Source organism: Pan paniscus, chromosome X, assembly GCF_029289425.2.
Source record: "Pan paniscus chromosome X, NHGRI_mPanPan1-v2.0_pri, whole genome shotgun sequence".
In the NCBI taxonomy this organism is placed as follows: domain Eukaryota; kingdom Metazoa; phylum Chordata; class Mammalia; order Primates; family Hominidae; genus Pan; species Pan paniscus.
The window spans coordinates 157148328-157163364 of NC_073272.2; positions in this window are offsets into that span (position 1 = coordinate 157148328).

Sequence of the window (15037 nt, forward strand, 5' to 3'; positions counted from 1 at the left end):
AAAGATAGCGGTGTAGATATTTCCATGTTTATAGAGATAGCGGTGTAGATATTCCCATGTCTATACAGATGGCTGTGTGGATACTTCCATGTGTATACAGACGACAGTGTAGATATTTCCATGTTTACACAGATGGAGGTGTAGGTATTTCCATGTTTATACAGATGACTGTGTAGATACTTCCATTTTTTTACAGATGGCGGTGTAGATATTTCCATGTTTATACAGATAGCCGTGTGGCTATTTCCATGTTTATACAGGTAGCGATGTAGATATTTCCATGTTTATAGAGATGGCTGTGTAGATATTTCCATGTTTATGCAGTTGGCACTGTAGATATTTCCATGTTTATACAGATAGTGGTGTAGTTATTTCCATGTTCATACAGATGAGTGTGAAGGTATTTCCATGTTTATAGAGATGGCGGTGAAGATATTTCTATGTTAATAGAGATGGCAATGAAGATATTTCCATCTTTATAGAGATTGCAGTGGAGATATTTCCATGTTAATACAGATAGCAGTGGAGATATTTCCATGTTTATTCAGATAGCAGTGGAGATATTTCCATGTTTATACAGATAGCGGTGGAAATATTTCCATGTTTATACTGTTAGCGTTGGAGATATTTCCATGTTTATAGAGATGGCGGTGTAGATATTTCCAACTTTATACAGATAGCCGTGTAGATATTTCCATGTTTACACAGATGGTGTTGTAAATATTTCCATGTTTATACAGATAGCGGTGTGGCTACTTCGATGTTTATACAAATAGCGGTGTAGATATTTCCATGTTTATACAGATGGCTGTGTAGATATTTCCATGTGTATACAGATGGCAGTGTAGATATTTCCATGTTTATACAGAAGGAGGTGTAGATACTTTCATGTTTACACAAATGACTGTGTAGTTATTTCCACGTTTTTACAGGTGGCGGTGTTGATACTTCCATGATTATACAGATAGCGGTGTGGCTATTTCCATGATTATACAGATAGCGATGTAGATATTTCCATGTTTATAGAGATGGCTGTGTAGATATTCCCATGTTTATGAAGGTGGCAGTGTAGATATTTCCATGCTTATACAGATAGTGGTGTAGGTATTTCCATGTTTATACAAATGAGTGTGTAGGTATTTCCATGTTTACAGAGATGGCGGTGTAGATATTTCCATCTGTATACAGATGGCATTGTAGATATTTCCAAGTTTATAGAGATGGTGGTGTAGATATTTGCATGTTTTTACAGATGACTGTATAGATATTTGCATGTCTATACAGGTGGCGGTGTAGATTTTCCATGTTTATAGGGAAAGCGGCGCAGATATATCCATGTTTATACAGATAGCGATGTACATATTTCCATGTTTATAGAGATAGCGGTGTAGATATTTCCAAGTTTATACAGATAGCGGAGTAGATATTTCCATGTTAATACAGATGGCCGTGTCGATATTTCCATGTTCATGAAGATGGCAGTGTAGATATTTCCATGTTTATAGAGATGGCGGTGTAGATATTTCCAAGTTTATACAGATGGCGGTGTAGATATTTCCAAGTTTACACAGATAGCGTTGTAGGTATTTCCATGTATATGCAGATAGCGGTGTAGGTATTTCCATGTGTATACAGATAGCGGTGTAGATATTTCCATGTTTACAGTGATACCGGTGTTGATATTACCATGTTTATAGAGATAGCGGTGTAGATAATTCCATATTTCTACAGACTGCATTGTAGATATTTCCATGTTTATACAGATGGTGGTGTAGATATTTTCATGTTTATAGAGATGGCAGTGTAGATATTTCCATGTTTATACAGATAGCGGGGTAGATATTTCCATGTTTATACAGAGAGTGGTGCAGATATTTCCATGTTTACACAGATAGCGTTGTAGATATTTCCATCTTTGTACAGATAGCGGTGTAGATATTTCCATGTTTATGCAGAAAGCAGTGCAGATATTTCCATGTTAATAGAGTTAAAGGTGTAGATATTTCCATGATTATACAGATAGCGGTGTAGATAATTCCATGTTTATACAGATAGCGGTGTAGATATTTCCATGTTTATACAGATAGCGGTGGAGATATTTCCATGTTTATACAGATAGCGGTGTAGATATTTCCATATTTATAGAGATAGCGGTTAAGATATTTCCATGTTTATACAGATAGCGGTGTAGATATTTCCATCTTTGCACAGATAGCGATGTAGATATTTTCATGTTTACACAGATAACTGTGTAGATATTTCCATGTTTACACAGATAACGTTGTAGAGATCTCCATGTTTATACAGATAGCGGTGTAGATATTTCCATGTTTATACAGATAGCGGTGTAGATATTTCCATGTTTATACAGATAGCGGTGGAGATATTTCCAAGTTTACAGAGATAGCGGTGTAGATATTTCCATCTTTGCACTGATTGTGGTGTAGAGATTTCCACCTTTACACTGATAGCATTGTAGATATTTCCATGTTTACACAGATAGCTGCGTAGATATTTCCATGTTTATAGAGATAGCGGTGTAGTTATTTCAATGTGTATAGAGATAGCGGTGTAGATGTTTCCATGTTTATTCTGATGGCTGTGTAGATATTTCCATGTGTAAAGAGATGGCAGTGTACACATTTCCATTTTTATAGTGATGGTGGTGGAGGTATTTCCATGTTTATACAGACGACTGTGTAGATATTTCCATGTTTATACAGATGGCGGTGTAGATATTTCCATTTTTGCACAGATTACGGAGTAGATATTTCCATATTTACACAGATAGCCGTGTAGATATTTTCAAGTTTACGGAAATAGCTGTGCAGATATTTCCATGTTTACATACATAGCATTGTAGGTATTTCCATGTACATGCAGAGAGCGGTGTAGATATTTCCATGTGTATACAGATAGCGCTGGAGATATTTCCATGTTTATAGAGATACCGGTGTTGATATTACCATGTTATAGAGATAGCGGTGTAGATATTTCCATGTGTATACAGATAGCGGTGTAGTTATTTCCATGTTTATAGAGATTCCGGTGTTGATATTACCATGTTATAGAGATAGCGGTGTAGATATTTCCATGTTTATACAGAAAGCAGTGCAGATATTTCCATGTTTATAGAGGCAGCGGTGTAGATATTTCCATGTTTATAAAGATGGCTGTTTAGATATTTCCATGTGTATACAGATGGCAGTGTAGATATTTCCATGTTTATACAGATGGAGGTGAAGATATTTCCATGTTTATACAGATGACTGTGTAGATATTTTCATGTATTTACAGATGGCGTTGTAGTTGTTTCTGTGTTTATACAGATAGCGGTGTGGCTCTTTCCATGTTTATAGAAATAGCATTGTAGATATTTACATGTTTATAGATTTGGCTGTGTAGATATTTCCATGTTTATAAATATGGCTCTGTATACACTTCCATGTTTATACAGATGGCATTGTAGATATTTCCATGTTTATACAGACAGTGGTGTAGATATTTCCACGTTTATACAGACGACTGTGTAGTTATTTCCATGTTTATACATATGGCGGTGTAGACATTTCCATGTTTATAGACCTAGCCATGTGGATATTTCCATGTTTGTACAGATAGTGGTGTAGACATTTCGATGTTTATAGAGATAGCCGTGTAGATATATCCATATTTATACAGATAGCGGTGTAGATATTTCCAAGTTTATACAGATAGCGGTGTAGTTATTTTCATGTTTACAGAGATAGCGCTGTAGATATTTCCATATTTCCACAGATTCCGGTGTAGATATTTCCATCTTTACACAGATAGCGGAGTACGTATTTCCATGTTAACACATATAGCAGTGTAGATATTTCCATGTTTACACAGATAGTTTTGTAGATATTGCCAGGTTTGTAGAGATAGTGGTGCAGATATTTCCATGTTTATAAAGATAGCAGTGTTGATATTTCCATGTTTATAGAGACAGCAGTGGAGATATTTCCATGTTTATACAGATAGTGATGTAGATATTTCCATGTTTATACAGATAGCTGTGTAGGTATTCCCACATTTATACAGATAGCGGTGTAGATATTTCCATGTTTACACAGGTAGTTTTGTAGATATTTCCATGTTTATACACATAGATTTGTAGATATTTCCAAGTTTACAGCGATAGTGGTGTATATATTTCCATATTTGCTCTGATTGTGGGGTAAATATTTCCGTATTTACACAGAGATTGGTGTACGTATTTCCATGTTTACACAGATAGCTATGTAGATATTTCCATGTTTACACAGATAGTTTTGTAGATATTTCCATGTTTATACAGATAGCGGTGGAGATATTTCCAAGTTTACAGAGATAGCGGTGTAGATATTTCCATCTTTGCACTGATTGTGGTGTAGAGATTTCCACCTTTACACTGATAGCATTGTAGATATTTCCATGTTTACACAGATAGCTGTGTAGATATTTCCATGTTTATAGAGATAGCGGTGTAGTTATTTCAATGTGTATAGAGATAGCGGTGTAGATGTTTCCATGTTTATTCTGATGGCTGTGTAGATATTTCCATGTGTAAAGAGATGGCAGTGTACACATTTCCATTTTTATAGTGATGGTGGTGGAGGTATTTCCATGTTTATACAGATGACTGTGTAGATATTTCCATGTTTATACAGATGGCAGTGTAGATATTTCCATTTTTGCACAGATTACGGAGTAGATATTTCCATATTTACACAGATAGCCGTGTAGATATTTTCAAGTTTACGGAAATAGCTGTGCAGATATTTCCATGTTTACATACATAGCGTTGTAGGTATTTCCATGTACATGCAGAGAGCGGTGTAGATATTTCCATGTGTATACAGATAGCGGTGGAGATATTTCCATGTTAATAGAGATACCGGTGTTGATATTACCATGTTATAGAGATAGCGGTGTAGATATTTCCATGTGTATACAGATAGCGGTGTAGATATTTCCATGTTTATAGAGATTCCGGTGTTGATATTACCATGTTATAGAGATAGCGGTGTAGATATTTCCATGTTTATACAGAAAGCAGTGCAGATATTTCCATGTTTATAGAGGCAGCGGTGTAGATATTTCCATGTTTATAAAGATGGCTGTTTAGATATTTCCATGTGTATACAGATGGCAGTGTAGATATTTCCATGTTTATACAGATGGAGGTGAAGATATTTCCATGTTTATACAGATGACTGTGTAGATATTTTCATGTATTTACAGATGGCGTTGTAGTTGTTTCTGTGTTTATACAGATAGCGGTGTGGCTCTTTCCATGTTTATAGAAATAGCATTGTAGATATTTATATGTTTATAGATTTGGCTGTGTAGATATTTCCATGTTTATAAATATGGCTCTGTATACAATTCCATGTTTATACAGATGGCATTGTAGATATTTCCATGTTTATACAGACAGTGGTGTAGATATTTCCACGTTTATACAGACGACTGTGTAGTTATTTCCATGTTTATACATATGGCGGTGTAGACATTTCCATGTTTATAGACCTAGCCATGTGGATATTTCCATGTTTGTACAGATAGCGGTGTAGACATTTCGATGTTTATAGAGATAGCCGTGTAGATATTTCCAAGTTTATACAGATAGCGGTGTAGTTATTTTCATGTTTACAGAGATAGCGCTGTAGATATTTCCATATTTCCACAGATTCCGGTGTAGATATTTCCATCTTTACACAGATAGCGGAGTACATATTTCCATGTTAACACATATAGCAGTGTAGATATTTCCATGTTTACACAGATAGTTTTGTAGATATTGCCAGGTTTGTACAGATAGTGGTGTAGATAGTTCCATGTTTATAAAGATAGCAGTGTTGATATTTCCATGTTTATAGAGACAGCAGTGGAGATATTTCCATGTTTATACAGATAGTGATGTAGATATTTCCATGTTTATACAGATAGCTGTGTAGGTATTCCCACATTTATACAGATAGCGGTGTAGATATTTCCATGTTTACACAGGTAGTTTTGTAGATATTTCCATGTTTATACACATAGCTTTGTAGATATTTCCAAGTTTACAGCGATAGTGGTGTATATATTTCCATATTTGCTCTGATTGTGGGGTAAATATTTCCGTATTTACACAGAGATTGGTGTACGTATTTCCATGTTTACACAGATAGCTATGTAGATATTTCCATGTTTACACAGATAGTTTTGTAGATATTTCCATGTTTATACAGATAGCGGTGTAGATATTTCAATGTTTATAAAGATAGCAGTGTAGATGTTCCATGTTTATACAGATAGTGGTGGAGATATTTCCATGTTTATACAGATAGCGGTGGAGATATTTCCATGTTTATAGAGAAAGTGGTGGAGATATTTCCAGGTTTATACAGATGGCGGTGTAGATATTTCCAAGTTTATGCAGATAGCCGTGTAGATATTTCCATGTTTATACATAAAGCGGTTTAGATACTTCCATCTATATACAGATAACGGTGTAGATATTTCCATGTTTACACAGATGGGGGTGTAGATAATTACATGTTTATGGAGATGGTGGTGTAGATATTTTCAGTTTATAGAGATGGCTGTGTAGATATTTCCATGTTTATAGAGATTGCTGTTTAGATATTTCCATGTTTATACAGATAGCGGCATAGGAATTTCCATGTTTATACAGACAGCGGTGGAGATATTTCCATGTTTATACAGATGGCGGTGTAGGTATTTCCAAGTTTATAGAGATAGCGGTGTAGATATTTCCATGTTTATACAGAGTGCGGTGTAGGTATTTCCAAGTTTATAGAGATAGCGGTGTAGATATTTCCATGTTTATACAGATGGAGGTGTAGATATTTCCATGTTTATACCGATGATTCTGTAGATATTTCCATGTTTTTACAGATGGCAGTGTAGATATTTCCATGTTTATAGAGATAGCGGTCCGGCTATTTCCATGTTTATACTGATAGCAGTGTAAATATTTCCATGTATATATAGATGGCTGTGAAGGTATTTCCATGTTTATAGAGATGGTGTTATAGATATTTCCATGTTTATAGAGATAGAGGTGTAGATATTTCCAGGTGTATACAGATATCGGTGCAGATATTTCCGTGTTTATAGAGATAGTGTTGTAGATATTTCCATCTTTGCACAGATGGCGGTGCAGATATTTCCAAGTTTATACAGATAGCGGTGTAGATATTTCCATGTTTATACAGATAGCTGTGTAGATATTTCCATATTTATACAGATAGCGGTGTTGACATTTCCATGTTTATAGAGATAGCGGTGTAGATATTTCCATGTTTATACAGATGGCACTTTAGATATTTCCATGTGTATACAGATGGCAGTGTAGATATTTCCATGTTTATACAGATGGAGATGTAGATATTTCCATGTTTATACAGATGACAGTGTAGGTATTTCCATGTTTTCCCAGATGGCGGTGTAGATATTTCCATGTTTATACAGATTGCAGTGTGGCTATTTCCATGTTTATACAGATAACGTTTTAGATATTTCCATGATTATAGAGACGACTGTGTAGATAATTCCATGTTTTTACAGTTAGCAGTGTATATATTTCCATGTTTATACCGATAGTTGTGTAGATATTTCCTTATTTATGCAGATGACTCTGTAGGTATTTCCATGTTTATACAGATGGCGGTGAAGATATTTTCATGTTTATAGAGATGGTGGTGTAGATATTTCCATGTTTATAGTGATGGCGTTGTAGATATTTCTATGTTTATAGAGATAGCAGTGTAGGTATTTCTATGTGTATAGAGAGAGCGGTGAAGATGTTTCCAGGTTTATACAGATGGCTGTGTAGATATTTCCATGTTTATAGAGATGGTGGTGTAGATATTTCCATGTTTATATTGATGACTGTGTAGGTATTTCCATGTTTATACAGATGGCGGTGCAGACATTTCCATATTTATAGAGATAGCGGTGTGGATATTTCTATATTTATAAATATAGTGTTGTGGATATTTCCATATTTGCACAGATTGCCGTGTAGATATTTCCATCTTTCCACAGAAAGCGATGCAGATATTTCCAGGTTTATACAGATAGCGGTGTAGATATTTCCATGTATATACAGATAGCGGTGTAGATATTTCTAGGATTATACAGATAGGGGTGTAGATATTTCCATGTTTATACAGATAGCGGTGTAGATATTTCCATGTTTATACAGAATGTGGTGTAGATATTTCCATGTTTATAGAGATAGCGGTCCGGCTATTTCCATGTTTATACTGATAGCAGTGTAAATATTTCATTGTATATAGAGATGGCTGTGAAGGTATTTCCATGTTTATATAGATGGCGGTGTAGATATTTCCATATTTATAGAGATAGCCATGTAGGTATTTCCATGTTTATAGCGATAGCGGTGTAGGTATTTCCATGTGTATAGAGAGAGCGATGAAGATGTTTCCAGGTTTATACAGATGGCTGTGTAGTTTTTTCCATGTTTATAGAGATAGCGGTGAAGGTATTTCCATGTTGATACAGATAGCGGTGTAGATATTTTCTTGTCTATAGAGATAGCGGTGTAGTTATTTCCATATTTATACAGATAGCGGTGTAGATATTTCCATGTTTTTTCATATGGCCGTGGAGATATTTCCATGTTTATACAGATAGCGGTGGAGATATTTCCATGTTTATAAGGATGGCGGTGTAGATATTTCCAAGTTTATGCAGATAGCGGTGTAGATATTTCTATGTTTATGGAGATAGCGGTGTAGATATTTCCATGTTTATACAGATAGCGGTGTAGTTACTTCCATGTTGATAGAGATAGCAGTGTAGGTATTTCCATATTTATACAGATAGCGGTGTAGATATTTCCATGTTTATAAAAATAGCGGTGAAGATATTTCCATGTTTATAGAGATAGCGGTATAGATATTTCCATGTTTATACAGATAACGATGTAGATATTTCCATGTTTATACAGATAGCAGTGTAGATATTTCCATGATTATACAGATAGCTGTAGAGGTATATCCATGTTTATACAGATAGCGGTGGAAATATTTCCATGTTTATACAGATAGTGTTGGAGATATTTCCATGTTTATAGAGATGGTGGCGTTGACATTTTCAAGTTTATACAGATAGCGGTATAGATATTTCCATGTTCATACAGATAGCGGTGTAGATATTTCCATGTTTTACAGATAGCGTTGTAGGTATTTCCATGTTTATAGAGATAGCGGTGTAGATATTTCCATGTTTATACGGATTGCTGTGTAGTTACTTCCATGTGTATAGAGATGGCAGTGTACGTATTTCCATGTTTATACAGATGGAGGTGTAGATACTTCCATGTTTCTACAGATGACTGTGTAGATATTTCCATGTTTTTACAAATGGCGGTGTGGATATTTCCATGTTTATGCAGATAGCTGTTTGGGTATTTCCATGTTTATACAGATAGCGATGTAGATATTTCCATGGTTATAGAGATGGCTGTGTAGATATTTCAATGTTTATACAGATAGCATTGTAGACATTTACATATTTTTAGAGATAGCGGTGTAGATATTTCCATATTTATACTGATAACGGTGTAGATATTTCCATGTTTATACAGATAGCGGTGTAGTTATTTCCATGTTTATACAGATGACTGTGTATATATTTCCATTTTATACAGATGACGGTGTAGATATTTCCATGTTTATAGAGATTGCGGTGTACTTATTTCCATGTTTATACAGATAGCTGTGTAGATATTTCGATGTTTATAGAGATAGCAGTGTAGATGTTTCCATGTTTATACAGATAGCGGTGTGGCTGTTTCCATGTTTATACAGATGGCTGTGTAGATATTTCCATGTTTATACTGATAGTGGTGTAGATATTTCCATGTTTATAAAGATAGCGGTGTAGATATTTCCATGTTTATGGAGATAGCAGTGGATATATTTCCATGTTTATAGAGATAGCGGTCGAGATATTTCCAGGTTCATGCAGATAAGGATATAGATATTTCCATGTTTATACATATAGCGGTGTAGATATTTCCATGTTTATACAGATAGCAGTGGAGATATTTCCATGTTTATAAAGATAGCGGTGTAGATTATTCCATGTTTATAGAAATAGCGGTGGAGATATTTCAATGTTTGTACAGATAGCGATGTAGATATTTACATGTTCATACAGATAGCGGTGGAGATATTTCCATGTTTATACAGATAGCGTTGCAGATATTTCCAAATTTATACAGATAGCTGTGTAGATATTTCGATGTTTATTCAGATGGTGGTGTAGATATTTCCACGTTTATACAGATAGCGTTGTGGCTACTTCCAAGTTTATACAGATGGCAGTGTAGGTATTTCCATGTTTATACAGATAGTGGTGAATATATTTCCATGTTTGTACAGATAGCGGTGTAGCTATTTCCATGTTTATAGAGATAGAGTTGTAGATATTTCCATGTTTGTACAAATTGCTGTGTAGATATTTCCATGTGTATACAGATGGCAGTGTAGATATTTCCATGTTTATACAGATGGAGGTGCAGATACTTCCATGTTTCTACAGATGACTCTGTAGGTATTTCCATGTTTTTACACATGGTGGTGTAGATATTTCCATGTTTATACACACAGCGGTTTGGGTATTTCCATGTTTATGCAGATAGCGATGTAGATATTTCCATGTTTATAGAGATGGCTGTGTAGATATTTCTATGTTTATACAGATAGCGGTGTAGTTATTTCCATGTTTATAGAGATAGCGGTGTAGATATTTCCATATTTATACAGATAGCGGTGTAGATAATTCCATGTTTATTCAGATGGCGGTGTAGATATTTCCAGGTTTATACACATAGCGGTGTTTCTGTTTCCATATTTATACAGATGGCAGTGTAGATATTTCCATGTTTATACAGATAGTGTTGTTATTTCCATGTTTATAAAGATAGCGGTGAAGATATTTCCATGTTTATAAAGATAGCGGTGTAGATATTTCCGTGTTTATAGACATAGCGGTGAGAGAGGGCATCCCTGTCTTGTGCCAGTTTTCAAAGGGAATGCTTCCAGTTTTTGCCCATTCAGTATGATATTGGCTTTGGGTTTGTCATAGATAGCTCTTATTATTTTGAAATATGTCCCATCAATAGCTAATTTATTGAGAGTTTTTCGCATGAAGGGTTGTTGAAGTTTGTCAAAGGCTTTTTCTGCATCTATTGAGATAATCATGTGGTTTTTGTCTTTGGCTCTGTTTATATGCTGGATTACATTTATTGATTTGTGTATGTTGAACCAGCCTTGCATCCCAGGGATGAAGCCCACTTAATCATGGTGGATCAAGATGGATTAAAGATTTAAACGTTAGACCTAAAACCATAAAAACCCTAGAAGAAAACCTGGGCATTACCATTCAGGACACAGGCGTGGGCAAGGACTTCATGTCCAAAACACCAAAAGCAATGGCAACAAAAGCCAAAATTGACAAATGGGATCTAATTAAACTGAAGATCTTCTGCACAGCAAAAGAAACTACCATCAGAGTGAATAGGCAACCTACAACATGGGAGAAAATTTTTGCAACCTACTCATCTGACAAAGGGCTAATATCCAGAATCTACAGTGAACTCAAACAAATTTACAAGGAAAAAACAAACAACCCCATCAAAAAGTGGGTGAAGGCCATGAACGGGCACTTCTCAAAAGAAGACATTTATGCAGCCTAAAAACACATGAAAAAATGCTCATCATCACTGGCCATCAGAGAAATGCAAATCAAAACCACTATGAGATATCATCTCACACCAGTTAGAATGGCAATCATTAAAAAGTCAGGAAACAACAGGTGCTGGATAGGATGTGGAGTAATAGGAACACTTTTACACTGTTGGTGGGACTGTAAACTAGTTCAACCATTGTGGAAGTCAGTGTGGCGATTCCTCAGGGATCTAGAACTAGAAATACCATTTGACCCAGCCATCCCATTACTGGATATATACGCAAATGAGTATAAATCATGCTGCTATAAAGACACATGCAAACGTATGTTTATTGCGGCAGTATTCACAACAGCAAAGACTTGGAACCAACCCAAATGTCCAACAATGATAGGCTGGATTAAGAAAATGTGGCACATATACACCATGGAATACTATGCAGCCATAAAAAATGATGAGTTCATATCCTTTGTAGGGACATGGATGAAATTGGAAACCATCATTCTCAGTAAACTATCGCAAGAACAAAAAACCAAACACCGCATATTCTCACTCATAGGTGGGAATTGAACAATGAGATCACATGGACACAGGAAGGGCAATATCACACTCTGGGGACAGTGGTGGGGAGGGGGGAGGGGGAGGGATAGCATTGGGAGATAAACCTAATGCTAGATGACGAGTTAGTGGGTGCAGCGCACCAGCATGGCACAGGTATACATATGTAACTAACCTGCACAATGTGCACATGTAACGTAAAACTTAAAGTATAATAAAAAAAAAAAGACATAGCGGTGGAGATATTTCCATGTTTATACAGATGACTGTGTTGATATTTCCATGTGTATACAGATGGCGGTGTAGATATTTCCATGTTTATACAGATGGAGGTGTAGATATTTCCATGTTTCTACAGATGACTGTGTAGATATTTCCATGTTTTTACAGATGGCGGTGTAGATATTTCCATGTTTATTCAGATTGCGGTGTGGCTATTTCCATGTTTATACAGATAGCGAAGTAGGTATTTCCATGTTTATACAGACAGCGGTGTAGATATTTCGATGTTTATACAGATAGCGGTGGAGATATTTCCATGTTTATACAGATGGCGGTGTAGATATTTCCAAGTTTATGCAGATAGCGGTGTAGATATTTCCATGTTTATGGATATAGCAGTGTAGATATTTCCATGTTTACACAGATAGCGGTGTAGTTATTTCCATGTTTATAGAGATAGCAGTGTAGGTATTTCCGTATTTATACAGATAGCGATGTAGATATTTCCATGTTTATAAAGATAGCGGTGTAGATATTTCCAGGTTTATAGAGATAGCGGTGGAGATATTTCCATGTTTATACAGATAACGATGTAGACATTTCCATGTTTATACAGATAGCGTTGTAGATATTTCCATGTTTATACAGTAGCTGTAGAGATAATTCCATGTTTATACAGATAGCGGTGGAGATATTTCCATGTTTATACAGATAGCGTTGGAGATATTTCCATGTTTATAGAGATGGTGGCGTAGATATTTCCAAGTTTATACAGATAGCGGTGTAGATATTTCCATGTTTATACAGATAGCGGTGTAGAAATTTCTGTTTTACAGATAGCGTTGTAGGTACTTCCATGTTTATAGAGATAGCGGTGTAGATATTTCCATGTTTATACGGATTGCTGTGTAGATATTGCCATGTGTATACAGATGGCAGTGTACGTATTTACATGTTTATACAGATGGAGGTGTAGATACTTCCATGTTTCTACAGATGACTGTGTAGATATTTCCATGTTTTTACAGATTGCGGTGTGGCTATTTCCATGTTTATACAGATAGCGATGTAGGTATTTCCATGTTTATACACATAGCGGTGTAGATATTTCCATGTTTATACAGACAACGGTGGAGATATTTCCATGTTTATACAGATAGCGGTGGAGATATTTCCATGCTTATAAGGATGGCGGGGTAGATATTTCCAAGTTTATGCAGATAGCGGTGTAGATATTTCTATGTTTATGGAGATAGCGGTGTAGATATTTCCATGTTTATACAGATAGCGGTGTAGTTATTTACATGTTTATAGAGATAACAGTGTAGATATTTCCATATTTATACAGATAGCAGTGTAGATATTTCCATGTTTATAAAAATAGCAGTGTTGATATTTCCATGTTTATAGAGATAGTGGTGGAGATATTTCCATGTTTATACAGATAACGATGTAGATATTTCCATGTTTATACAGATAGCGGTGTAGATATTTCCATGTTTATGTAGATAGTGTTGGAGATATTTCCATGTTTATAGAGATGGTGGTGAAGATATTCTCAAGTTTATACAGATAGCGGTATAGATATTTCCATGTTCATAGAGATAGCGGTGTAGATATTTCCATGTTATACAGATAGCATTGTAGGTATTTCCATGTTTATAGAGATAGCGGTGTAGATATTTCCATGTTTATACGGATTGCAGTGTAGATATTTCCATGTGTATACAGATGGCAGTGCATGTATTTCCATGTTTATGCAGATGGAGGTGTAGATACTTCCATGTTTCTACAGATGACTGTGTACATATTTCCATGTTTTTACAGATGGCGGTGTGAATATTTCCATGTTTATACAGATAGAGGTGTGGGTATTTCCATGTTTATACAGATAGCGATGTAGATATTTCCATGGTTATAGAGATGTCTGTGTAGATATTTCAATGTTTATACAGATAGCATTGTAGACATTTCCATATATATAGAGATAGCGGTGTAGATATTTCCATATTTATACTGATAGCGGTGTAGATATTTGCATGTTTATACAGATAGCGGTGTAGATATTTGCATGTTTATACAGATAGTGGTGTAGTTGTTTCCATGTTTATACAGATGACTATGTATATATTTCCATTTTATACAGATGACGGTGTAGATATTTCCATGTTTATAGAGATTGAGATGTACTTATTTCCATGTTTATAGAGATATCTGTGTAGATATTTCCATGTTTCTAGAGACAGCAATGTAGATGTTTCCATGTTTTTACAGATAGCGGTGTGGCTGTTTCCATGTTTATACAGATGGCTGTGTAGATATTTCCATGTTTATACTGATAGTGGTGTAGATATTTCCATGTTTATAAAGATAGCGGTGTAGATATTTCCATGTTTATAGAGATAGCGGTGTAGATATTCCCATGTCTATACAGATGGCTGTGTGGATACTTCCATGTGTATACAGACGACAGTGTAGATATTTCCATGTTTACACAGATGGAGGTGTAGGTATTTCCATGTT